The sequence below is a fragment of the Sorex fumeus genome, unplaced genomic scaffold, assembly GCF_029834395.1.
Source record: "Sorex fumeus unplaced genomic scaffold, SorFum_2.1 ptg000008l, whole genome shotgun sequence".
NCBI classification, from domain to species: Eukaryota; Metazoa; Chordata; class Mammalia; order Eulipotyphla; family Soricidae; genus Sorex; species Sorex fumeus.
The window spans coordinates 72,468,791-72,495,911 of NW_026606065.1; the positions used below are offsets into that span (position 1 = coordinate 72,468,791).

General features: G+C 37.6%; 1 pseudogene; it reads left to right on the plus strand.

Annotated features, from left to right (window-relative positions):
- Positions 1–9,961: 9,961 nt before the first annotated feature.
- On the plus strand, positions 9,962–10,565 carry LOC130019390 (rRNA-processing protein FCF1 homolog; annotated as a pseudogene).
- Positions 10,566–27,121: the final 16,556 nt, after the last annotated feature.

The following is a 27,121-nucleotide window of genomic DNA, read 5'->3' on the forward strand; positions in this document are numbered from 1 at the left end:
AATGATTCTGATAGATCAAGTATGGAAAACTTTACCAGGGTGTTTGCCTTTTGCTTGTTAAATATTCTAACATTTCAGAGAGATGCTATTTTAATGATTAATGATGCTGATGAAGTGAAACAAAAATAGGAGCAAAGAGTGTGTGTCAATGAGTTACCCCTCACTAGCGACTCTCCGGCACGGCCATGGCACCAGAGGCATATGGAACTAATCCAGAGCCCAGCAGCTTGCGGCAGAAATGTGAATGGACTATTCGTTAAACTCTGGCTCCATGGTCCCATGGGAGGGAAAGGGTGTCTATCTCTTCTGAATCCACCCCCCACCCCCGCCTGCAGCATGGTGGCCGCGGCCTCAGAGCTTATTGGAAAGCCAGGTATGAGCCAGTGGTGATGGGGCAACTGCAGCCTCATGGGAAGGGGGGGCGTAACTGGCTCGTCCTTCACACCCAACCTAGGCCATGAGTTGCCCCCAGCACAAGCGGCTCTCCAGCATGACCATGGCACCAGACGCACAGAAACCAATCTTGTAATTATCTGGCTCTTGGCAGAAATCCCTCCAGACTTAATAAAGTATCAGAAATCCAAAATCGCATGGCCGCAATAGTGGTCACGAGACATCATATGGTTTTTATAACCAGCAATAGGAAACAAATTATTTCACAATGCCTTTTCAGTAGTCCTGATTGTTGGGGGGAAATTCCAAAGTATAATGGTGCAGCTTTTGTCGAAATAATGAATGTATTCAAAGTAGAGAGAGAGTTAAGTAGAAATCATCTGCCTCACAGGCATTGGGAAGGGTCGGGGATGTATTTGGGTTCTTGGTGGTGAAAAATAATTACTGGTGACGGGAGAGGTATTTGATCATTTTATGACCGAGACTTAAACCTGAAAGCTTTGTAACTTTCCCATGGTGATTCAATAAATAAATTTTTTAAAAAATTGTGTGTCACTAAAGTTACAAGATTAGAGTATAATTTTGAAAAAATTACCTGGAAATATGCATAGGTTCAATTTTTTCATTATATCATTATTTTTAATTTGGAGGAAATATAATTTTCCTATTAATTTCCCTTGTAGTTTTAAATAGTTGCTCTGTTAAATGTACATCGACTTTCCATTCAAAATTATGAAATCTGCAGGCAATTTTTATTTTTTTCTTTCAGGTTTATAAAGATACTGGTATGTTAAATTACTGTTTTAGAAAACTATTTTTATATTTATTGAGTACAAATGAGTACAAACAGCATGTTATGCAGTATAAAACTAGTAATTTCATAGCAGAGATAATACAATTTTCCCTTTTATGCTCTAATTTAAATATTCTCCTCACTGATACAATAAACTTTAACTTTATTGCTACCACCTTTTTTTAACTGTATTTAAAGAATGTCTTATGAGGAAAAATAGCAATAATTGTCTTTATAATTCCATGGTAATACAAGGAACCTTTCTATTAATATCTTTTTTTTGTCCTGTATCTTATAGATGTCAAGAAAAACTGTACACTTAAAAATTAGATGACATACAATTGACAGGTGGTAATAGGGTAGCAGTTATAGATGGGGAGGGAATATGGCAGCACTGGTGGAGAAAAGATAACATTGGTGGTGGGATTGGTGTTGAAACATCATATATCTAAAATTCAACTATCAACAACATTGTAAATGTCAATTATTTAATAAAAATAGATGACAAAAATAGAGTAAAACAAACTTTTAATTTCTTGGAACATGGAATAAAATATTAGGGAAATAAGGGCAATTTGAAAAGACATTAGCAAATTACATTCATTAAATCCCCTAATATTATTTCAAATGGATATTCTTTTAATCAGAGAAAGCAATGTGATTATTAGCCCCCTAAATAACAATATGGAAATGAATCAAGGAGAAATACTAAGTTTTTTTTTTACATTTTTCAATGAAAATAATTTACTAAGATTAAAACAAGAAAAATACAAAATCTAAGTTACCAACAACAAATATGCGATTGAGACAGTAATAAAAACACCCTTCTCAAAACAAATTCCTGGACCAGAAGCTATACTAGTAAATTTTACCAAATTGCTGGAGAGATTGTCCAGGGATAAATGCACTTGCCTTGCACACAGTCAACCATGTACAATCCCAACCCTGTTTGGTTGGCAGTTATGAGGCAAGCACCTCATCTGCTGTATGATCTCTCAGGCTCCATAAATTTTTTTTCCCTTTATTTTATTTTATTTTATTTTACAGTTGTAGATTTACAATTTTTGTGCTTGGGTTTCAATTATACAATGATCACATACCCATCCCTCCACCAGTGCCCATTTTCCACCACCATGGATAATATCCCTCCCACCCCCATCCCCCCATCCCCCCTGTCTCTGTGGCAGGGCAATCCCCTGTGTTCTCTCTCTCCTTTTGGGTGTTGTGGTCTGCAAAAGAGGCATTGAGTGGCAAACGTGTTCAGTCCATAGTCTACTTTCGACATGCATCTCCCCTCCTGGGAGGATCCTCCAAACATCCTTTATTTGGTGCTCCCTTCTCTATCTGAACTGCCCTTTCCTCTAGGATACCCGGCTGGCCTCTAAATTATGGAGTAATCCTCCTGGTGCTGATCTCAGCTATTCTTGGGTATTAATCTCATACTTTGTTACTTTATATTCCCCAGATGAATGCAATCTTTCTATGTCTATCCCTCTCTTTCTGACTCATTTCGCTTAGCATGATACTTTCCATATTGTACCACTTGTATGTAAATTTCATGACTTCATCTTTTCTAACAGCTACATAGTACTCCATTGTGTAGATGTACCAAAGTTTCTTTAACCAGTCATCTGTTCTTGGGCATTCAGGTTTCTTCCAGTTTCTGGCTATTGTAAAGAGTGCTGCAATGAACAAACAAGTGCAGATGTCACTTCGACTATACATTTTTGCCTCTCTGGGATATATTCCCAGGAGTGGTATTGCTGGGTCAAATGGGAGCTCAGTTTCTAATTTTTTGAGAATCGTCCCTACTGTTTTCCAGAAGGGCTGAACCAGTGGACATTCCCACCAACAGTGAAGGAGTGTCCCTTTCTCGCCACATCCACACCAGCATCGGTTGCTTTTGTTCTTTTGAATGTGGGCCAGTCTCTGAGGTGTGAGATGGTATCTCATTGTGGTTTTGATCTGCATCTCCCTGATGATTAATGATGTCGAGCATTTTCTCATGTGCTTTTTTGCCATTCGGATTTCTTCTTTGAGAAAGTTTCTGTTCATTTCATTGCCCCATTTTTGGATGGGGTAGAAATACTAAGTTTTTAGGACAATCATATATATGAGAGTTTGTTAAGAATGATTTCTTCTTATATCTACTTGGCAGAGCCACTCGAGCGGGCCCAGTAACGTCTCCATTGGAGACTTTGTTGTTACTGTGTCTGGCATATCGAATACTCTCGGTAGCTTGCCGGGCTCTCCGAGAGGGGCGGAGGAATTGAACTCGGGTCGGCCATGTTGGTTGCGTGGGCTGGAGCGATAGCACAGCGGGTAGGGCGCTCGCCTTACAAGCGGCCAACATGGCCGACCCGAGTTTGATTCCTCCGCCCCTCTCGGAGAGCCCGGCAAGCTACGGAGAGTATTTGATATGCCAAACACAGTAACAACAAAGTCTCCAATGGAGACGTTACTGGGCCCGCTCGAGCAAATCGACGATCAATGGGAGGGCAGAGCCACTGAGAGACCCAAATTATTAAACACTTTGCTCTGGATATTAACTATGGGTACTACTGTCATCCACTAACATAAATGATCCACACAGTGGGGAAGTAACTTGAAAAGACTCTCAGCTTTTCACAGAAACTCTGAAAGCATTGTGACTGTAGCAGTTAAATGCATGAAAGTAGAAAATGACCCATATTCACCTCAAAGCTATTTCAAGCTTTCCAAGTATACATTCAAAATTATATCTATTGATCTTTATTTTCAGGGATAGAAGACACTAGTTTTCAGAATCTCCCTAAAATGTGTACAGTAACTGTAAATAAAAAGTTTCTAGACAAGATTTCTTCCTGTAATTCCTAACACGGACCTCCAAAATATTTTACCACTTACAATAATAAGCAAAAGTAAAAAGTTCTATATTATATTGTTGCCGGTATGGCCAAATGTAGCAAGCCCATTATTAAGCCTTGTCAAAATTAGCTTGTAACACCCTCAAGGAAATAGTGAGCAAAAGGGAATTCCCTGCCACAGAGGTGGGGTGGGGTAGGGGGTGGGGTGGGGGGCTACTGGGATCATTGGTGGTGAAGAATGGGCACTGATAGAGGGATGGGTACTCGATTATTGTATAACTGAAACCCAAGCATGAAAGTTTGTAAGTCTACAACTGCACCTCATGGTGTTTCACTAATAAAAAAAAATAGATTGTAAATTTAGCAACCCCTACAACTTTCTTATTAACCTTAAATTCATATGTTAACACATTGTACAGTAGTCCAAATGACCATATGAAGCAAAGCCCATTGAAGGCTTGGTGCCTATTATCAACTGGCTCCAGGAAAATCAAGATAAGACTGTCCCAAATTGAACAGCAGAACAGACTGGCATGAGTTCACTAGTTGTGCTATAAGAATAGATCTGAATGTGCAAAGTTATAGTGCATTTTTTTAGGCTGAAACTGAGAGTACTGTTCTCAATTCTGTGAAAAAATTCACAGTACTGCTCCGTGGTCTAAGAACTTGCCTTTACCACAACTGCCTCAGCAGTAGCTGGAGAGTTCAAGACGCCACTGAAACATGGCGAACTAAATATTTGAAGTTGCCAGAAGGCAACGGTATAAAAAGCTTGATTGAGTGTGATCACCTGTACATCATCCTCAAATATTTCTAATCTTTTTGATACATTCTATGAGATTTAGTGGTAAAAGAATGGTCTTTTACAGATGTGGGGAGAAGATAAAACATATTTCATTACAAGCTAAAGATGTGAAGTGCAGCTTACTCAGAGCATGAAATTTTATTGATGTTTCTTGACAATATCAGTATAACCATCATTATTGCTTACTATAAAACAAAATCTTGTTTGTGCTTCAGGTGATAGCTAGCTATGCTCAGGTATTTGTCCAAGCTCTGCGCTCAGTGATCATTCCCAAAAAGGCTCAAAGGACATAATTAGTGATAGGGATCTAAATCAAATTCACTTACATGTAAGTCACGTGCCTTACCTGCTATACTATTTTCCCAACCCCTCTAACCAAGTTTTTTTAAAATATTTTAGTTTGAAATAATTTTATTATAGAATTCCTATATAATTTTCATTCCACTTACCCTAATGTTAACATCTCATACAATTTATATTTGTAAAAAGAATTTTATATGACATCGGCGCTTATTACTAACTCTGGGTTTTATTTAGAAATAACTCACTTTTACATTAATATTCTTTCGATATTCAAAAACTCAATTAATGGCAGTGTATAGCATTAGCATAATAACTAAAGCTTACATTGTAGTTGATTTAAAAATAGAACTTGAAAAGACAATTTGGTGGAGGATGTGGTGCTGTATATTTTTTTAAAGAAATACAACCACAAAGAATATTGTAAACTATAGTGCCTAAAATAATGTTTTCAAGGTACACAGTGTTTTTCATAATAGCAAAGTTCATCTTAGCCTTCAAGAATGTTACAGTATAAAAAGAAAAAAAGTTAAAAATTTTTCAAGTGCCAATAATCACCTCTTATAATAAATGCTGTAATAGGAACGAGCACCATAGATTCTGAAGAGTTTACAAAGAAGGAAACAACAGCTTAAAGAAGGTGATTTTTACTTTGATATTCCCAAAGGGACCTAAGAACAGGCAGATGACTAAAAGTAGGGAAAGATTTCAGCCAGGAAAAAAAGATAAAAGAAAGAAAAAATGGCTTTTTAAATTCACTAAACAGTAAACAAAAAAACATTTTGAAAACCTGATTTTATTCTGTTTTTTCAAATATCTTCTTATTCATATGATCCTAAAAGTATTTGAAGTAAATCATTTATCTAGGTGATCAGTGACAAATTTATATATTAATACTCTAGCTCCCTGGATCATTCCAATCCCTTTCCCATGGGGGTGGTATTGTCTGCTTTTGGAAGCACTGATGTAGATACAAACCTGTGAAAGTTATAAAAATTTCTAGCGGGTAGGGCATTTGCTTTGCATGCAGCAGACTTGGCTGACCCAGGTTCGATTCCTCCACCCCTCTTGGAGAGCCTGGCAAGCTACTGAAACTATCTCGCCCTCACGACAAAGCCTGGCAAACTACCCCTGACGTATTTGATATGCCAAACACAGGAACAAGTGTCACATTGGCAATGTTACAAGGCCTGCTTGAACAAATCTATGGACAATGGGAGGACAGTGACAGTGACAGTGACGTCTTTTAACTATAAATGATCAATTTTTAAGGTTATTATAGCATTGTCCTTTCGTTGTTCATTGATTTGTTCGAGCAGGCCCAATAACTTCTCCATAGTGAGACTTGTTGTTATTGTGTTTGGCATATGGAATACATCACGGGTAGCTTGCCAGGCTTTGCCCTGTGAGTGAGATACTCTCAGTAGCTTGCCAGGCTCTCCAAGAGAGGCGGAAGAATTGAACTGGGGTTGGCAGCGTGGGTCATGTGCAAGGCAAACCCCCTACCTGCTGTGCTATCACTCCAGCTCAAGGTTATTATGAAGATAAATATTTAAAATGCTTAATGTTATTTGGATCAGAACTGGGCCTCCTCCACCCAGATCCCCCATATTAGCTTGTCAGTGACACCCACAAACTGCCCCCAGCACCATGTAATCTCACCAACAGCCAAGATCCGGAGACTATAAAACAAAATTCCCAAAAGAGAGCCATGCAGTATTTTCTTGAATGAGTGACCTCTTATACTCTAGCTGAGCCTCCTCCAGGGAACAACTGTAAAAGCTATTAGAGGCCACCCCAAAAGCCTCCTCCCCTCTCTGAGAGCCCGGCAAGCTACCGAGAGTATTCCGCCCACACAGCAGAACCTGGCAATCTTCCAATGGTGTATTCAATATCCCGTGGCATATTCAATATGCTAAAAAAGGGTCTCATTCCCCTGACCTTGAAAGAACCCCCAATACAGCATTGGGCTATGCTTGAACACGACAGGGATGAATGGAATCATTACTGGTGCCTTCTCAAGCTCAATCAATGATCAACGGGATGACAAGTGACAAGTGACAATACTTTAGCCTCACCATTTTCATTGTTATGATTGAATGTATGATTCTATGGTTATGATTCTCAACTTTCTACTATTATATGCACTTATATATCCTTTAGACTTTAACAATCTATTAAAACATTTTAAGTTACAATGTCTTTGGGGGAAATAGCTTATGATATATTTCTTGGTGCCTACTTTAATTCCATGTGACATGGGTTCTTGAAATGAGTATTGTTTAATGACTGTTTTTTTCCTTGGCAGATTTGGGAAACAGCTGTACTCTATTTATGTTCGTATGGAGAAGTTTTGGAAAAAAGAAACAGAAATAAAATTGTTTGTTTGTTTTTAAAGAAATAATGTGTGCTAATATTGAAATGAAAAATAATAGCATCTGAACTTCTGAAACTACAGTAAAATATTAAATAAAGCCATGCAAATTTAGTTTAATAATATAGTAGACTAAGAATTGTTTATTCTTACCTCCCATTCAATTGCCAATAAAATACCTGTGTGATGATTATATACTATAAGCCAGATCATTACTAAAAGAATATTGTAGTTGAAAAGTAAAACACATACGCACATATGTATATTATATGTCTCTAAATACAGCCTTACTCCAAGGTAATAGAGATCTAAAGATTTACCATTTTCTTTTGCCCTTCAACCAAAAGAATTTTTATTCAACTGTCATAACTACAAAGCATATAATATTTTATCATACTTTCAAACTAAAGTGCCATATAGAAGCATGTATCTGTGAAATTATAATGATTCACACCTGAAACTAATTTAGTGTTATAAACCAATGGTATTTAATTTTTTAAAACTCTTAAGAAAGCTAGCAAAATAATAATGCCATAATAGAAGTTCATAGAGACTTAACTCTGGTTTGAAAATAGCTTTTCTAGTGAAAAAAAAAAATCCATTAGCTACCTGCAAAAAAATGAACTCTGACCTCTGTCTAATGCCAGGCACAAAAGTAAGCTGAGAGTGGATTAAAGACTTCAATATCAGACATGAAACCATAAGGTACATAGAAGAAAATGTAGGCAGAACTCTCCACGACATTGAAGCTAAAAACATCTTTAAGGATGAAACAGCACTGACCATGAAAGTGGAAACAAACATAAACAAATGAGACTGCATCAAACTAAGAAGCTTCTGCACTTCAAAAGAAACAGTGACCAAAATACAGAAAGAGCCCACAGAATGGGAAAGGATATTTACCCAATACCCATTTGATAAGGCATTAATATCCAGGATATACAAGACACTAGTAGAATTGTACAAGAAAAAAACCTCCAACCCCATCAAAAAAATGGGGAGAAGAAATGAACAGAAGTTTCCTCAAAAAAGAAATATAAATGGCCCGAAGGCACATGAAAAAATGCTCCACATCACTAGCCATCAGGGAGATGCAAATCAAAACAACACTGAGGTATCATCTCACACCACAGAGACTGGCACACATTCAAAAGAACAAAAGCAACCAGTGCTGGCGTGGATGTGGGGAAAAAGTGATGCTCTTTCACTGTTGGTGGGAATGCCCACTATTGTTTCCTTTCTTGAAAACAATATGGACAGTCCTTCAAAAACTAGAAATTGAGTTTTCATATGACCTCACAATACCACTTCTGGGAATATATCCTGAGGATGCAAAAAAGCCCAGTAGAAATGACATCTGTATTTCTGCTGTTCATTACAGCACTGTTCCCAATAGCCAAAATCTGTAAACAACCCAAGTGCCCTAGAACAGATGACTGGTTAAAGAAACTTTGGTACATCTACACAATGGAATACTATGCAGCTGTCAGGAGAGATGAAGTCATGAACTTTGCTTATAAATGGATCGACATGGAGAGTATCATGCTAAGTGAAATGAGTCAGAAAGAGAGGGTCAGACATTGAAGGACTGCCCTCATTTGTGAAGTATAAAACAACATAACATGAGGCTGACACCTAAAGATAGTAGATACACGGGACAGGTAGATTGCTCCATAGCTGGAAGCCTGCTCCATAGCTGGAAGCCTGCCTCATGAGCAAAGGGGAGAAGGCAGCTGGAAAAGAGAAGGGATCGCTAAGAAAAAGATGGCTGGAGGAATCAGCCGGGATGGGAGATGTGTGCAGAAAGTGGATAAAGGATCAAACATGGTAACCTCTCAGGGTCTGTATTGCAAACCATAATGCCCAAAAGTAGAGACAGATTATGGGGAACCATGTCTGCCAGGGAGGCAGGGGGAGGGTAGAAAAGGGGGGTATACCGGGTATATTGGTGGTGGGGAATATGCACTGATGAAGGGAGGGGTGTTTGATTATTGTGTGACTGTAACCCAAACATGAAAGCTTGTATCTCATGGTGATTCAATAAAATTTTTAAAAAGTTAAAAAAAAATAGAAGGCTCAGTATAACATCAGAAAATGACTATAGTAGCATAATTGTGAGAAATGTGTTAACAAGCATAATAAAATAAATTAAGTCATGCCTGCTAAAAGGCAAGCCATTTGGTGTGTGTGTGGGGCTGGGGCATTGATGGAGAGGGAAGGTCACACTGATAGTGGGATTGGTGTGGGAACAATGAATATTTGAAAGAATAGTATTTAATAAATATTTGTAAATCATGGTGTTTAAGAAAAGTTTTAAACATTTAAAAAATAGTAAGTAAACTTAACGATGCTTATGTGGAATAAAAAAAAATTCTTTATCAAAAAAAAAAAATCCAGGGGACGTGTGGCCGGCTGTGCTGGAAGGGGCCTGGGCCGGTGTGGACATTGGGAAACAGAAGAAGAACAGGAAGTATGCGATCATGAAGCAAATGCTAAGTCTCCAAGACCAGAGGCTGAAAGAAAAGAACAGATTAAAAGCTAAAAAAAAGAAAGTAAAGAAACATCCCAGTGCACTTAAGGAAAGAGAAGTCACCCAGCACCCTTTCTGCTTATTTTTCCAATATAACACACAGCTGGGCCCACTGTACCATATCCTGGTTGATACCAACTTTATCAACTTCTCCATTAAAGCCAAACTGGACTTAGTACATTCAATGATGGACTATCTATATGCCAAGTGCATTCCTTCTATAACTAACTGTGTCATGGCTGAGATTGAAAAATTGGGGCAGAAGTATGGAGTAGCTCTCAGGGTTGTGAAGGATTATCATGCACACACAAAGGAACCAATTCGGATGACTGCTTAGTATAAAGAGTAACGTTACTCAGCACACATGTTACATTGTGGCCACTGTTGACCCAGAACTTAAAAGAAGAATTCAAAAGATCCCCGGAGTTTCTATCATGTACATTTCTAATCATAGGTATAACATTGAGCAGATGCTAGATGATTATGGAACCCCTCGGTTCTAGTTCTTGAAGATAAAAGTTGTGCCTGCCTCCAACTTCCTTTGTTGCTGGTTCACTCAACATGCGCTAGAGTGTGTATAAATTATCATTCCACACACCCATTTATTGTGTTATGAGCTGAGAATGGTAAAGTACACTCACTTTTTGATGTTTTGAAAATACTTTGGGAGCCAGAGTGATAGTACAGTGAGTAGCGCACTTGCCTTGCACTCAGCCTACCTAGGTTTGATTCCTGGCACCCCATATGGTCTTCCCAGCATGCCGGGAGTAATCCCTGGACACAAAGCCAGGAGTAAGTTCTGAGAACAGCAGGTGAGACCTAAAAACAAAAAAACACAATGAAAATGTTATTTTGTATCATTAAAAAAATCCATTAATGAAAGAGGAATAACATAAGGAATGTTTCATCCCACAAACACCATCAAGTGTAGCTGAGGTCGTTCCCAGCACAGCTGGGTTGAGCCTGTGAGGCAGAGCTGAGGAGTAACCATAAGATATGAACTACCCGGACTGAATATTTCCAGGAGTTCCCCAAGGCTCCCAAGTTTCTCTGGGGAACCAGCCCTTGATCCCACAATAAAAAATTCTTTTTTTTTATGTAGGAGTACTGTCATTTATTCAACCACTGATTAGCTGATTGAATTGGGCATGAACTCCACCTTACTTTTTTTCATAATTTGATTTATTTATTCATTTTTCTTCATATATTTATTTATTAAATCACTGTGGGAAAAGTTACAAAACTTTCAGGTTTAAGTTTCGGTCATACAATGATCAAACACCTTTCCCTTCACTGGCACTCATTTTTCACCACCAAGAACCCCAATATACCCCCCCCCCACCTCTCCCAATGTCTGTGAGGCAGATGATTTCTACTTAACTCTTCTCTACATTGATTACATTCATTATTTCCACAAAAGACGCACCATTATTGTTTAGAATCCCCCCACCCAACAATCAGAATTGCTGAAAAGGCATTGTGAAATATTTTGTCTTCTATAGCTGGTTATGAGAATCATATAATGTCGCATGGCCACTATTGCGGCCGTGAGAATTTTGGATTTCTGCAAAGAACCAGAGCATTATGAGATTGGTTTCTGTACGTCTGGTGTTTCTTAAGAGCCACACCTTTGCAAATTCTCTACTCTGAATAAAGAATTATTTACTGGTTCTGCTATTGTGTCAGAAAAAAAACAGAGCCTGACACCTAAAGTGTCTCATGCAAGAAAGTAGAATAAAAAATTGAGAAGTCCAAGATATTGGTCTATGAACCAAGCACATCTATTCTGGGAAAGCTAACCTGTCGAAAATCCAGGTGCACCGTTGGGGAAGAGATTTGCAAATGAAACTCCAAAAGTCTATTCGCAAATGTCAATCAGAACCCATTTTGAATAATTAAAAAGTACCATGTTTTCATAAACTATCCCACAGATTGTAGAATTGTCAAAACATCTACATTTTTGTCATCAGACATAAAGTATGACCTCTAGAAATTAGCAGAGAGACATATTGAGTAAATTCACCATCAAGACAACAAAATAGAAAAGAATTTAAGATGAGAGAAGAAAAAAAGAAAACCAATAACCAAATAACCTACATTTAAGCCAGCTGACGGAAGATAAGATATTTTAACATCCAAGCACAGGGATGTGTAACACACAGTGAGTAGCTCATTCTAGAAAACAGAAAAAAATAAATAGTCAGTGTAAATCCACCAAAATATAATAATTGGCACACTACTCTAAGTCCACCAAGTACTATACCAACAATAATATATGTATGTGTGTTTCCCAAAGAGAAATAAAGGTAATAGAATTGAAGCAATAATAAGTATATGCTAGTGAACAAGGTTAAAAATTCCTTAAACTGAAGACATTTCAAATTTACGAAAAATTGAATATGACTAGTGTGAATTAAAAAAATAATCAGATAGGATATGGCCTATAAAATTAAGTTAATTAAATATATAATCAGATTATTAAAGTTAACATAAAAAAACAACAAAATTAAATTTTCCACAAGTATTTTCAAAAATATAGTTTTTTAAAAAAATATTTTCCTGAAATTTTTATCTTTCTTTTACATATATTCTCAAGATAATTTAAATATAAATGTTTATGTTTTTAAAAATTTACTCTATAAAGCAATGAAATGAACATTGAATTTCTTCCCTTCGTCTTGATTATAGATATGACAGAAAATGATAACTACTTGTCATTTAGCAGTTAATTGAGGTTTCCCCATTAAAAGATATTATTACTTTATAACTAACATTAATCACATTCTAAACTAAAGAAGCATATTTGTATATACAAATACAAAATAGACAAATTCATGCTTTAGTAAATGCATAATGGCATTTACTGTGTGATGTTATATTTTAAGGATTTTGAAACATATCAGCTTATATTTCATATGTATACTCTTTAAAATACTTTATAATAAATTTGATATACATATTAGCATTTTATCTTATAGTAATATGCCATATAAATGTCATTCCTTTTTAATGGCTATAACCCCAAATAGCATTCCTAGCCAGCAAATCATTTATTTCTGAAATCAACTGCAACCCAAAATATTTATCTTATATATTCTTGGGAAAATTACCATATCTGTAGATAAAAATACACATTTCAAAATCAAGTAGTTGTAAAAAAGCAATATTCATAACAACTATACTAAATATTTGGATCATTTTTTAAAATTTTATACAATTATCATTATAATAGTCAAAATCATGACATACAATTACACAATATTTAATACCTTAATTAACAATAGATTGTGTAAAATGATCCTGAAATCTTAATACCTAGTAACATATAGATACCTACCAACTTTTTGATTTATACTCAAACCTATGTCTTTGCTTGCAACTGAATTCTTTGATAGAATTATTTTTCTTTTGCTTGATTTAATATTACCTTGCTTTGTTCTAATATCATTAAAGGTGCTACATGACCTGTACACTCACAAGATCCAATGCTAATGAGTTTCTAGCATAACTAAATCACCTCAGGATATATTTTTCAGACATCCCTTTCTTATTAATAATTAATAAGTTTTCAAAATATGTATGCCCTTGTCAACCTGCGAAGGAATTTTGATAATTTTTCCAGTAGTTTCATATGATACAAGGATCATCTCATTAAAATAAAATCTAATATACTATATACTATTCATTTTTAAAAGTATTTTTTATAAAAATAAGCTTTTTAGAGTTTGCCTGATACTTCTCTTTTATAGTTTGGGGAATCATAGATGTTTTCACTGAGGAGTTGAGATTGAGAAAAGAAATATGTAAAAGGGTCATAGATAGTTCAACAGAATAGACTGCATATTTACATGAAATATTAATATCTATCAAAGATATGCACAGATAAAGCATATAGTTTAGAAAAGAAGTCCTAAAAATCTACTTTTTATTTGAGACTCCTAAAGTGCTTTTAAGATTCCAAAAGTTTTTCTAATATACTGTGAAAATGAACCACACTACGACCATAGCAAATATGTCAGAAAAATCCCAGAGTGGGACCCAGGCTTCAATGCTTTTAGTTCTATTTAGGTGATTCCAATGTACAACGAACTGAAAGCCACAAATTCAGTAAGTATATTTTTTCTCACACAGGTAATTATTTCCTCTGTTAGTTTACACACGTTTATCCACATTACTCAAAGGTGATTTTTCTTACCTCCGTTGATTGATTCTTTTGGTATCTATACTTTAATATTCCTAAATCACGATGATCACGACCATCCTGTTATTCGTTGATTGCCTCGAGCAGGCCCCAGTAATGTCTCCTTTGTCCTAACCCTGAGATTTTTAAAAAAGTGTCATATACAAGGCTCTTTCAGAGTTAGGAGAATGAGACCCATCGTTGTTACCGGTATTTGGCATATAGAGTATGCCACGGGGAGTTTGCCAGACTCTGCCGTGTGGGCAGGTTACATTGGGTAGCCTACCAGTTTTTCCAAAGTAGGAATGAGATAATAAGATGTTGCACGGCCGCAAATGCGGCCGCGCTTTCGGGAGCTGGGTTTTATAGTCTCTGAGTCTTGGCCATTGATGGGATTACACGGCATCAGGTGGCCAGTTGGGTGTGACCCCCGCCTGCTGGAATTTGGAGGATCTGGGTGGAGGATGCTCAGCCCCGACCCGAGTAGACTTGGAGATCTCAGTCCCGGGAACCGCAAGCCTTTGTTCCTCTGCCAGTGCCTTCATGTGTGTGGAGAGTGGTCTCAGCATGGTGGTGGCTGGTTATAGAGGTCTTCGGCTGCCAGAGCCCTGGTCAGGGTGGGGAGGGAAACTCAACCCGCTCCCTTCCAAGGCGCCCTGGCAAGGACAGCCAAGTGTGGTGGCAGGAGACTCTGCCAATATTTCGAAATATTGCTTAGTAAGTAATTTATTTGTTTACCTTTTATATTTTATGTTTCCTTTTTTTAAAAAAATATTTTAGGTTTGAGGCTCTTTGTGTTCCTGGAGCGAGCAGATGCTATTTGACTACACTGGCACAGGACAGGGACAAATGGAGACATTACTGGTGCCCACCTGAGCAAATTGATGATCAATGGAATGAAAAGTGATACAATTGATACAATATTTTAGGTATTACCTATTTACTTCTTACTACAGACAATGGTGACTTTACACTATTTCTTCACTCCCTATCAAAGCTCTTTAACACTAGATAGATAGCATACAGGGGTAACTGTTTGCCTTGAATATGACTGATTTCTCTGATCCCAGGTTCTTAGTACCCTAAGTACCTCCAGGAGTGAATCCTGAGCAAGAATCACTCGGTGTGGCCCAACACTCTCATTCTAAACTCCTGGACTTTATATTTCAATCTAATTATGTCTGTATTTACAAAATCAGTATTAGCATTCACCACTGCTTTTCTCTTGCATTTTTTGCTTTTCTTGAAGGTATGACTTTTCTCATTATTGCAGGTAATTATTATTCTATATCCATCCTCATACTCTCAGACATAAGAATAAGCCCTATCTAAATATATTGAAACACAAGTACTTTAGAGATCAACTTTCAAATAACCTTGTTTTTAATCCCTTTGTGCATTCACTTTATTAAATGATGGTTGCTTCTAATTCTTAGGCTCTCCGAGTTTATGAGTGGAAACAGCTTGCTTTTAAATGTTTCTACCCCCTACCCTCTTTCATCCTCACCTGTCCATCCCAATGGATTTTCCTGTATCTAAAAGTTATTGCCGTTTCATTCCTTCCTTAATATTCTTAACTTAGCTATTTTAAAAGTATTTAATTGAAAGATCCAGGACTTACTCTTTATCTCTCTTTTTTAATAAGTATTCCACCTAGAAGATGCCAAATTCCTCTCATACAATACAATTACCAGCCCCCATCTGCCACTATGTATGGCAAACACTTTTCTTCTCTCTGTCTGTCTGTGTCTGTCTGTCTGTCTGTCTGTGTCTGTCTGTCTGTCTGTCTGTGTCTCTCTCTCTGTCTCTCTGTCTCTCTCTCTCTCGCTCTCTCTCTTTCTCCTTTTGGGACTTATGGCTTTCAATACAGATAATGAAAGGTTAAAAAAATAGAGAGGGGACCAACATGAAAATAACAGTTAGAAATGATTATCTTGGACAGGAATTGAATATTGAAAATAGGAACCCAAGCTTTTCACATCAAAGTATGCCTCCCATTTCTGAGTGATCTCTCTAATCCTGCTGTCAACTTTCTTTCACAAAATTTTATCTACTTTCTCCTTGATTTTTATTGAGAGTATGTGATTAGACAATGAAAAATATTCCTCTAGTGCCCACAATTAGCTATAGGTCCTATTGACACACTGTCACTGTCACTATCCTCCCGTTGATCATGGATTTGCTCGAGTGGGCCCAGTAACGTCTCCATTGGAGACTTTGTTGTTACTGTGTTTGACATATCAAATACATCACACAATGAGGTGGAATAAATTTACTATCCAAACACATAAGGATTAGAATATGTAATAATGAACAACACTCATCCTGCTCTAGGGTACTGAGCCAAGTTGTTAACAGATTTACTTGAGCCTCATAGCAACCAGTAGATCTCAGGGGATATGTTCCTTTTTGTTGTTGTTGTTGTTGTTGTTTAATAAAAATTATGGTTAACCATCACTGGTCTTTTTATAGGTGTTTTTTTGTTGTTGGAGCGGGGCATCCCCATATGTGCTGAGAGATTAGTCCTTGTTTTCTGTTTAGGGACCACACCTGGCAATGCTCAGAGACCTATATGTAGTTCTTGGAATAGAATCTTGGTGGGTTCTATTCAGGCAAGATTCCTATCTCATTTACTATCTTTCCACTTTTAAATATTATTTCCAATTGTCACAATTTTCCTTCCTCTAGAAGTTTAAAACCTGATACTACCATTATCAGCCTTGTTTCCCAGGGCAAATAAAACTAGCATCCCAGAAAAAACCTCATCCGATCATGTTTAATAGTACATGTTACTTGCTAACTTGAAACAATATAGAAAATGTTAGGGGTGTTGCTCCCTTACACCTTCTCCCCCCAACCCCCCGGGGCCACAGCAGAGCTTATTGGAAAGCCAGGTTTGAGCCAGCAGTGACGGGGAACTGCAATGTCAAGGGAAGGGGGGCATTACCGGCACATGCTACCAAGGTCACGAGTTGCCCCCCATGGCACAGCCATGGCTCCAGAGGCACAAGGACTTAATGTAGAGCCCAGCAGCTTGCGGCAGAAAATTAATGGACTATGCGTTAATCTACGGTAACATGCCTCCCCCGGGAGGGAAATGGTGTTGCTCCCTTTGCCTTCTTCACCCCCGGCAGCAAATGGATGCCGCCTCAGAGCTTATTGGAAATCCAGGTTTGAGCCGGCGGTGATGGGGTAACTGCAACCTCATGAGAAGTGGGGGCGTTACCAGCACGCCCTACCGAGGCCACAAGTTGACCCCCCCAAGAGTGGCTCTTCAGCATGGCCATGGCTCCAGAGCCACAAAAACCAACTTTATAATTCAGGCTCTTGGCAGAAATCCCTCCAGACTTAATAAGTAAAATATTAGAAATCCAAAATTTCCGTTATAACGGCCACATAACATCATATGGTCCTCCTAACCAGCTATAGAAAGCAAATTATTTCACAATGCTTTTTCAGCTGTTCTGATTGTTGGGTGGAAACTCTAAACAATAGTGGCGCATCTTTTGTTGAAATAACAAATGTAAGAAAAATAGAGAGTTAAGTAGAAATCATCTGCCTCAAGGTATTGGGAGGGGTGGGAGGGGGGTATTTTGGGTTTCTTGGTGATGAAAAATAAGTACTGGTGAAGGAAATGGTGTTTGATCATTGTATGACTGAGACTTAAACCTGAAAGCTTTGTAACTTTTCTCACAGTGGTTCAACAAATAAATATAAAAAAAGAAAATCTTATATGATATAAATATTAATACAAGTGCAACAAATAATGTGTAGATATTGAATTTCTTGGATCAGAAGAACGATATTGCTATTAGTCCACTATGATTTGATGGTTGAATCCCAGTTCTGCTGTTAATCTAATTTGTGGAGTCAGTTTCAGCTTATATTTCTGTAATATGGTGACAATAGTTCCTACCTGACAGTGTTGTGGTGGGGATAAATAGTGAATAACATTTCTGAATCACATTTGGAACAGAATTTGCCATAGAGTAATTGTTGGCCGTTATCTGCTGGCAAGCCTCATATAAAATCTGAAAGGCAGGTGTTATTTTGCATTCTTAACAGGTAAGGGAACCAAGAATGCATTCTATCCTCAATCCAGAAAAACAGTCTTCACAAAGCTCCCAAAGTGTCAGTTAAATGGAATGAGATATCATACTGTAAAATAAATGTGTCTTCTCATCACATTCTGAGTCAGGGAAGGAGTGGTGAGATGATGAACTTTGAAGGATCAATACATCTCCGGGCTTTCTGTTTTGAACATATATATTGGAAAACATATAAATCTAAAGCCTAAGAATAATAAAAATTTTATTATTCAAAACCAAGTTTCAATTACTTTCTCGGAAATTAAAATACCACTTGGTGGCTGGAGAGATCATGTAGTACAGCAGGTACAGCTCTTGTCTTGCATTCAGACTATCCAGGTTTAATCCCTAGAACTTCATAAACTCCCCTGCACCCTTCAGGAGTGATCCTTATATTAGATTAAGGAAATAGTTTTGTTACAGCCACCCATGCTGAAATATGCAGCTTGTTGCAACAGCGTGATCTCTGGTCTGTTTCAAATTCATGACTCACTTATAGAGGATTTCTCTGGGGTTCCAGCTTCATGCTGTTACCTAAAAGTTTAAAAACCCTTACTTTTCTCTCAAAGTAGCATGTTCTCCTCCCACTTTGTATTAGCAGATATCTACAAATGTTACAGCTTAATCAAAGAATGGAGTTTTATCAATTTGCTTTTAAAAGCTGCACACCGAGGATTAGATAGAACCCCAGTATACATATAGTCTCTTAGTACCTCCGGGTGCTTTATTCTCCATATTAATTTTCACATTTTATGCTGTTGTGTTTATTATCTATAAATACCCGACTTTTCTGTGAAGCTGTATGCTTTGTGACTCCAACAAACAATTCTAGTTCCTTTCTCTTTTATTCTCACATTAAAAATTATTATATGCCACATGGCTATACTATTGTTAGTGTTCATGGCGTTGATTATACAATTATACAGTATACAATCACTACACACCAGTACTAACAAAGTGCCCACCACCACCCACAATTGTCCCTATGTTATTTCTAGTCTAACTTTATTCCCCAGCAAAACCTGCCTATATAGTGTTTGGTAATTGTAGTTTTGTGTCCAAAGTGAAGGATGTATCATTTTCCTCTGTTTAATATTGTGCCTTCCGACCAAATAGGCACCAATAAATATTTGTTGAAAATCAATTAGTTACATGAAATAATATACTTCCAGTGTTTTCTAATTTTCTAGCTCCATATCTGAATTTTATTCCTATTTTCATTGAGTAGATCTATCTCAGGCTGGAGCTATAGCACAACAGGTAGGGCCTTGCACGCGGTTGACCTGGGTTTGATTCCTCCGCCCCTCTGGGAAAGCCCAGAAAGCTAATGAGAGTATCCTGCCTGCCTTACAAGCTTCTTGTGTCGTACTCAATATGCTAAAAACAGTAACAACTCTCACAATGGACATGTTACTGGTGCCCACTGGAGCAAATCGATGAACAATGGGGGGACAGTGCTACAGTGCTATAGTTAAAAGAACCATTTTTTAAAAAGAAGTGCTCATAATAAACAGAGCAAATTAGTAAAAGAAATATTTTTATTCTTTGTCACTACAGTTTCATATTAAGTCTTTCAGAATTTTTTACAATGTAGGCTCAAACTTCTCCCTCTAGTTAATTGTCTTATCTTACATAAAGAAAAAAATTCTTCACTACTAAGAAAACAAGATGTTCTTTCTCAAACTATCTGGATATTTTATTTAAGAGTCTTAAGGTTTTATTTTATAAAAGTCTGATTGAAAAGGGCATTGTATCCTGTATTAGTTATTCAAGTTCTCAGTAGCACTTCCATAATAAACTCCACTGGGCAAATGACCCTTTTTCCAGTCTGCAAACTTGACTGCTTAAGAAAAAGATCTTTGTACTTATAATGCCTAAGGAAAAGTCACCCTCACTCTATATTCATGCTTATCCAATTGTCACTGTTCTACAGTCTTGTAAACAAGTAAATGGGACGACTGGGATTCATTTTGGATATCATTAGAGAAGAGCTGAGATGGACTTAGTGAAATTTAAAAAGTCAATACTTAATCAAGAGAACACATGCCAAAAGAGACACCAATATTTTCATCTGACAAACTAAATATCAGCTCCAGGACCATTATTATAAAACAGAGTTGATTCTATAACTCCCCAAACACACAGAGAAAAATTTACCACTAAAGTCTAATTTGATCTTCTTATCAGGCAATTAGTATATTATTAAAAATTCGCGGCAGGGTCAATCTCCTGTTGATTTGGATAATTAAGTTACCTTCTCTCAGTTAAATTAAGGGCACTTTTTTTTTAGAACTGAGTTCTTTCTTTCTTTTTTTCTTTCTTTCTTTCCTTCCTTCCTTTCTTTCTTTCTTTCTTTCTTTCTTTCTTTCTTTCTTTCTTTCTTTTCTTTTTCTTTTTCTTTTTTTTTCCACACCATAAGAGCAAGACATCCATAAAGGTCAAGCTGTGAAATCCTGGTACGATGTGCCAAATTCTATTTTCTTCTCTGCTCATGTTCTCATTCAGAAATATCTGTAGACAAATATTTCTCAATAAATACCAAAAGCATATAAATTGCTTCCTGAGGAGGTACTTGCCTGTCACCAAGGAAAAGGAATAAACATTAGTGATGTCTAAACCTCAAGAGGTTTATAGGGTTGGTTTAGATAAGAAGTTAAACAGTGCTTTACATATTGTATTTAAATCTCTTGAGAACACAAAGTTTGATGATAGGATTCTTCTTTAGTTCTTTGTTCATAATTTTGCAAGTAAAGATTAAGTTCTTGAGAGATTCTATGCCAATCTTGAAATGTCAGAAATAGAATTCAGTTTTGAAAACAGTAAACATTACTGATCCAGAGACAATAAAACTGCGCTCCAGGCAGAGAACAATGCAGAGTCTCCTGCCCCATGCCTGGCTGTCCTCACTGGGGCCCCTTGGAGGGGTGTGGGTTGCGCTTCCCTTCCTGCCCCACACAGAGCCCCTGCAGCTGAAGACCTCCAGAACCAGCAACAGCCATGCTGAGAACACTCTCCACACGCTAGGATGAACCTCACTCATAAAGGAACCAGCAGAGGAACAGAAGTGTGCGGAACCAGGACTGAGATCTCTAAGCCTGCTCGGATGGGGACTAGGCCTCCTCGACCCAGATCCTCCATCTTCCAATAGCTAAACAGTTATACCCACCAACTGCTCCTGTCACCATGTAATCCCATCAACGGCCAAGACCCAGAGACTATAAAACCGAACTCCCGGAAGCATATGGCGTCATTTGCAGCTGCGAAACCTCTTATTACCTAGTTCTTGTTCTTGGAGAAGCCAGCAGAGAGTATCTTGCCCACACAGCAGAGTCTGTCAAGCTCCCCGTGTCATATTTGATATGCCAAAGCCCAGAAACAATGATGGGTCTCATTCCCCTGACCATGAAAGAGCCTCCAATGTGGCACTTGCTAAAATCTCTCAGATAGGACAAATGGAAATGTTACTGGTGTCTGCTCAAGGAAATTGATGAACAGTGGAATGACAGTGACAGTGACAGTGAAACATTATTTATAACACAGCTTATAGAAGGAAAGTTTCCCTTGCCTTTGGAGAGCCGTGCATTGGTCTGGACATTAACTGGATAAAAGTAGCACTGTAGTACTGTTGGGTGTGACCCCCACCTACTGGAATTTGGAGGATCTGGGTGGAGGATGCTCGACTCCAATCTGAGTAGGCTGGGAGATCTCGGCCCCGGAACCCGCGTGGATTTGTCCCTCTGCCAGTACCTTCAGGTGTGCGGAGAGTGGTCTCTGCATGGTGGTGGCTGGTCCTGGAGGTCTTCGGCTGCCGGAGCCCTGGTCGGGGTGAGGAGGAAAGCTCAACCCGCTCCCCTCCAATGGGCCCCGGCGAGGAACAGCCAGGCGCGGGGGCAGACTGCACTGTTCTCGTCCGGCCTCCTGGCGCCGTGTAATCCCATCAACGGCCAAGACTCAGAGACTATAAAATCCAGCTCCCGGACATCTTATCAGGACGGACATCTTTTATGACATCTTATCATCTCATTCCTACTTTGGACAAACTTGCAGGCTATCCAATGTAGCCTGCCCACAGGGCAGAGTCTGGCAAACTCCCCATGGCATACCAAATATGCCAAATACCAGTAACAATGATGGGTCTCATTCTCCTAAATAGTCTTGAATATAATCTCAGGGTTAGGATGAAAGAGACGTTACTGGGGCCTGCGTGAGGCAATCCACAAATAACAGGATGATGAAATGAAAAAATGAAATGTAGTACTGTTCTACCCTTGTTCATTGATTTGCTTGAGCAGGCCCAGTAATGTCTCCAACATGAGACTGTGTTTGGCATATTGAATACATCATGGGTAGCTTGGCAGGCTTTGCTGTGCAGGTGAGATACTCTCAGTAGCTTGCCGGGCTCTCTGAGAGGGGAAGAGGAATTGAAACCAGCTCAGCCAGGCCAGTTGCGCACAAGGCAAATGCTCTACCACTGTGCTATCAAAAATTAGGGGCCTAGTTCAGTGGTCAGGGGCTTACATAGACATGGACCCAAGTTGCATACACAACACGATATATTTCCTGAGCATTACTGGATATAGATCTGGAGGCTCCTGAGCACTGGAAGATGTAGCCCACTTGGCTCAACCGCACCTATCACCCCCTATCACTAGATCTTCGCACTCAGTTATCTAACTGGTTTGGTCAACTATCACTAGCAGTGACCTTTGGGACTCCTTAACACTGTTTGTGTTTCCCCTTCAAAAACAAAGGCATATGCTTAAACTGCTGAATCTTTCAGGTATGCAGGGGGAGTTTCGCTGAAAACTATGGGCCTTCTTGATTTGCGATGGGCAATATCCCAGCCCTTCCTGTACTTGGAGAAGCCCCTGAAGCCACAGACATGTTTCATCACTACAGCCATGGAAGTTCATCTACTGGCCAAGTACTAGAGACTCATAAATAAATCTTGAAAGATATCAACTAGTCACAAAAATTTCTCAGATAATCAGTCCTGGCTGAGTCCTCCAGGGCAATTTTTGGAGGGGAGCAGGTCACGTTCTTATCCTACCAAAGTTCAGCAGCTCTACTCACCCTCTCAACAGCTGCTGCCATGCTTCATCCTGGACTGCCCAGTTAAATATTATTCTTCTAGAGTGACATCTCCAAACTCTCTAATATTGACATTTTAGTAGGAGCACACCAAATTGAATGGGAATGTGATACAGAAGCAATCTAAACCCTCAACTAATGAAAAAAAAAAAGCAACGTAGAAGCTTTAACTTGCAACAACAACTCAGGAAAACTTCAGACAAGGACTTACTGTCCCCATGATGAGATACAACAATTTTTCTCAAATTTTCTTTTACTGAAGTACTTTTTGATCATCTGATTAGGTCATTTAGTGATTGCAATCAATATGAAAGAAATTACTGTGGGCTATTATGGAGGTAGGCTTAGGGGTAGTTGGGAAAACGGAAACAATGGTGGAGGGATGGTGAGAGTCGTTGTGGGATTGGTGTTGAAATATTGAATGCCTGAAACAAATCATCATTAACAGTTTTGTCAACCATGATGTTTAAATAAAATAGGAAGGTGGGGAAAAGAGATTAAAAATATACAGATATTACTAAATCTTTTTGTTAAGTACATGTGAAACTCCACATGAGAATATAGATTCAAAAATGTGACATGAGAAAGAACAATGGATTTACAAAGAATTGAGTCTCAAATTTCTATAATTTAAGATATGTGATATAATATGGTATTCTTTTTAGAAGCATACATTTCTGAAACTCATCCATAAGTTTTGTTTCTGTTTATTCTTCTTACTATCTGTGTCTGTGCAGAGTCAGACAATATTCATAGAGGTTAGTACAATAATGCAATGTTCACCTTGGTCCTCTGAGTACACTTTCTGACACCTCTCTCCAAGATTGACAGACATGAAGAGCTGGGCAGCACTGAAGGAGACCAAACATGGCGCAAAACTTGACTGAACCTGAGCTTTTCATCTCCAAATTACTGTAATAAAATTATCATTAACTCCTCACCCACCACATACCTGACCTAATGACCTTCTCCAAAAATGGTATAAATGAATGAAGTAGGTGGTCTCTTCACAAAGAAATCTCCCAGACAGCCGACTTTTTTATTTAAAGTTTCCTCCTTTCTTCATAAATGTCCCTTCACATGAGGTCTTTTTTTTTTCTTTTTTTGGTTACACCCGGCGATGCTCAGGGCTTACTCCTGGCTTTGCACTCAGGAATCACTCCTGGCAGTGCTCGGGGGACCATATGGGATGCTGGGAATTAAACCTGGGTCAGCCGCATGCAAGGCAAATGCCCTACCCGCTGTGCTAATGTGCCAGCCCCTAGAGAAGTGTTTTAAAATGTCCAGTTCCTGACTGATTCCCTTTGAGGCAGCTTTCCTCTGAGCATGCTGTCTCCCTTAAATAGTGTTCTAAATCTTCAATTCAACATGTTGTTGCTTCTCTTCAAATTCTTACTTGTGATGTAACAAGGACCTGCACACCAAATAAAGGTTAGTTTTAACTCTTTTTATTTTATGCAAAATGTGATTCAGCCTGTGAACCACAGCTGCCTAAAATCCGGGTAGAATTATTAATTCTCAGGTCATGAGGACAAGAAAAATTTGAATGCAGCTTAATGACTGCCTTAGTAAGGTCGGGGAAAAAAAGTCACACAAACTTTATCAGTATTGGCTATCCTCTATGGTTTCCTTTGCCAGAGTCAATATTAAAAAAATAAGGTCAACAAGTTTGCTGCTCAGTAGATTTAATGGTGTCCAATATATCTTTAATATAGAATGCCTAAGAACCCTAGGAGTACCTAATATTTATATACCTCTTAGAAACAGTATGATAAAATGACACATTTGCAAGAATTGACTGTTACTTCCATATAATTAAATCAAACAAAATTTTATGCATAAATCCCCCCCAATATTTCAATTTACCTTCAAAAAAGTATAAGATATTAGTATAAGATGTTCATTGTTTAATACGGTTATTTGCCTGTTTCTTTACCAAAAATTCATAACTTTTAGCAGTGAGCTCATAGTAGATATTGATTGAATCAATATTTATGGATGTAAATAAGAAGTAAAATAATAAATTGGCATGTTCTTTGTCTCAACGTTATTTTCTTAGAATTCACAAAGCTAGAATATAAATTATTCATTATTCTATACAATAGTTATAAGTGCTAGTAAAATAAATAAAAATACAAGTAAAATTATGTGCTTTTTCTTCTTTTTAACAGATTTTAGTTGTTTTTAAATGTAATAACTTTATTTATCTCCAGAAATAGTTTTCTAAAATTAACATATATTTTCCTAAAGTCCAGGTTTGTAGTCAGCATCTCTGAAATCATCACTAACATGACAGGTAATACTAACTATAGACAATTATATATAATAACTTACAGATTTGTTTCAGATTCATGGTGAACCCAATAATTTTAGCAGTGCTAACAAGGCACATTTACAACTTCCATTTCTCTCCTTTTTTTAACTTCATTTTTAACTTCCGGGACAAAATTTGCTTAATTATATATACTGAAAATGTAAACAATTACACAAGCTATATAGGACATTTGGACTGATGAACATGTTGGGGAAAACATTAGGAAAAAGAAGAAATGACAAGTTTCATTTGGACAAAATTCAAACAATGTTTGGGATTTTAAATAAAGAATCTGATCATTATTGGTTAAAAATGACTCATTACAACTCAAAATTGGTCATTTTTATCCACCCACATTTCCATTATAAGAGAAATTTTCTACAAGATAAAATAAGGACAGAAAGAATTTTTGATGAAAAGTCAGGGCACATATACCTTACAGGTGCTCTTGGAAGAATGCTCATTTAAACAGGCAGAGAGTAAATGATTGACACTTCACATAAGGGCTTTGAAAGTCAAGGCTTTGACGTGTCATTTGTTAGAAACCCTATTATAATAACTGACAGCCATACGCAGCAGATGCACCATAGACATGTTGTGCCAATTTCTTCCCTAAAAACATTAAATATTGTGAATTTTAATATGAAATATTCGGCAGCAGAAACCAATACTGTTATTTCTCGTTGACAAGGTAAGGACTAAGCATCATGCACGAAATTCTAAAAGGTATAAAGGTTACAAGCGATAAAAATCCTATCAAAGTGTTACAAAAGCTTCACTACACAAGGCAATTTGATAAGTGGACAGACAGAAAGATTTGAAAACCCAGAGACAAGTTTTATGTGCAAAAACTTCTGATACAGGGCCAAATCTTTAAATCATTATTTAGAGTTTATATTAGGTTAATAGTAAATGAAAATATTTCTTGCTTTAGAAAGAGGGATATCTGAGGAATGAATACAAGTTCAATATTCTAATGCACTAGTAAAATGAGAGATTTGCTTAATATTTAAATCAGAATGTAGTAGCAAGAAAAAATATTTACTATTTTTCTACTTATAAAGATGAGTAGAAAGTATTAGGATGACAAAGAACAGGCTGAACCATATTTGTGTGCAGAGGATTTTAGCAGTTATACTGACCATGCTTTATTAAGTCCTCTAATTTCAAAAATATATACTCTATACTTAGGATTTGTGTTATTTTGAAATAGAAGGGTATTAGAAAAAAATTTATAAATTCTGCTAATCACAAAGATTTGTAAAAAGAAAGACTGTGGCCAAGCACTCATGAGTAGTAGTGTCCATATAGGTACTGGGTATAACAGCAAAAGTGGTCCCATTAAGTGATACACATGTCCTTTTCCTTGATTAATCTGCTCTAATTTAGGATGTCAAGAACAAAATT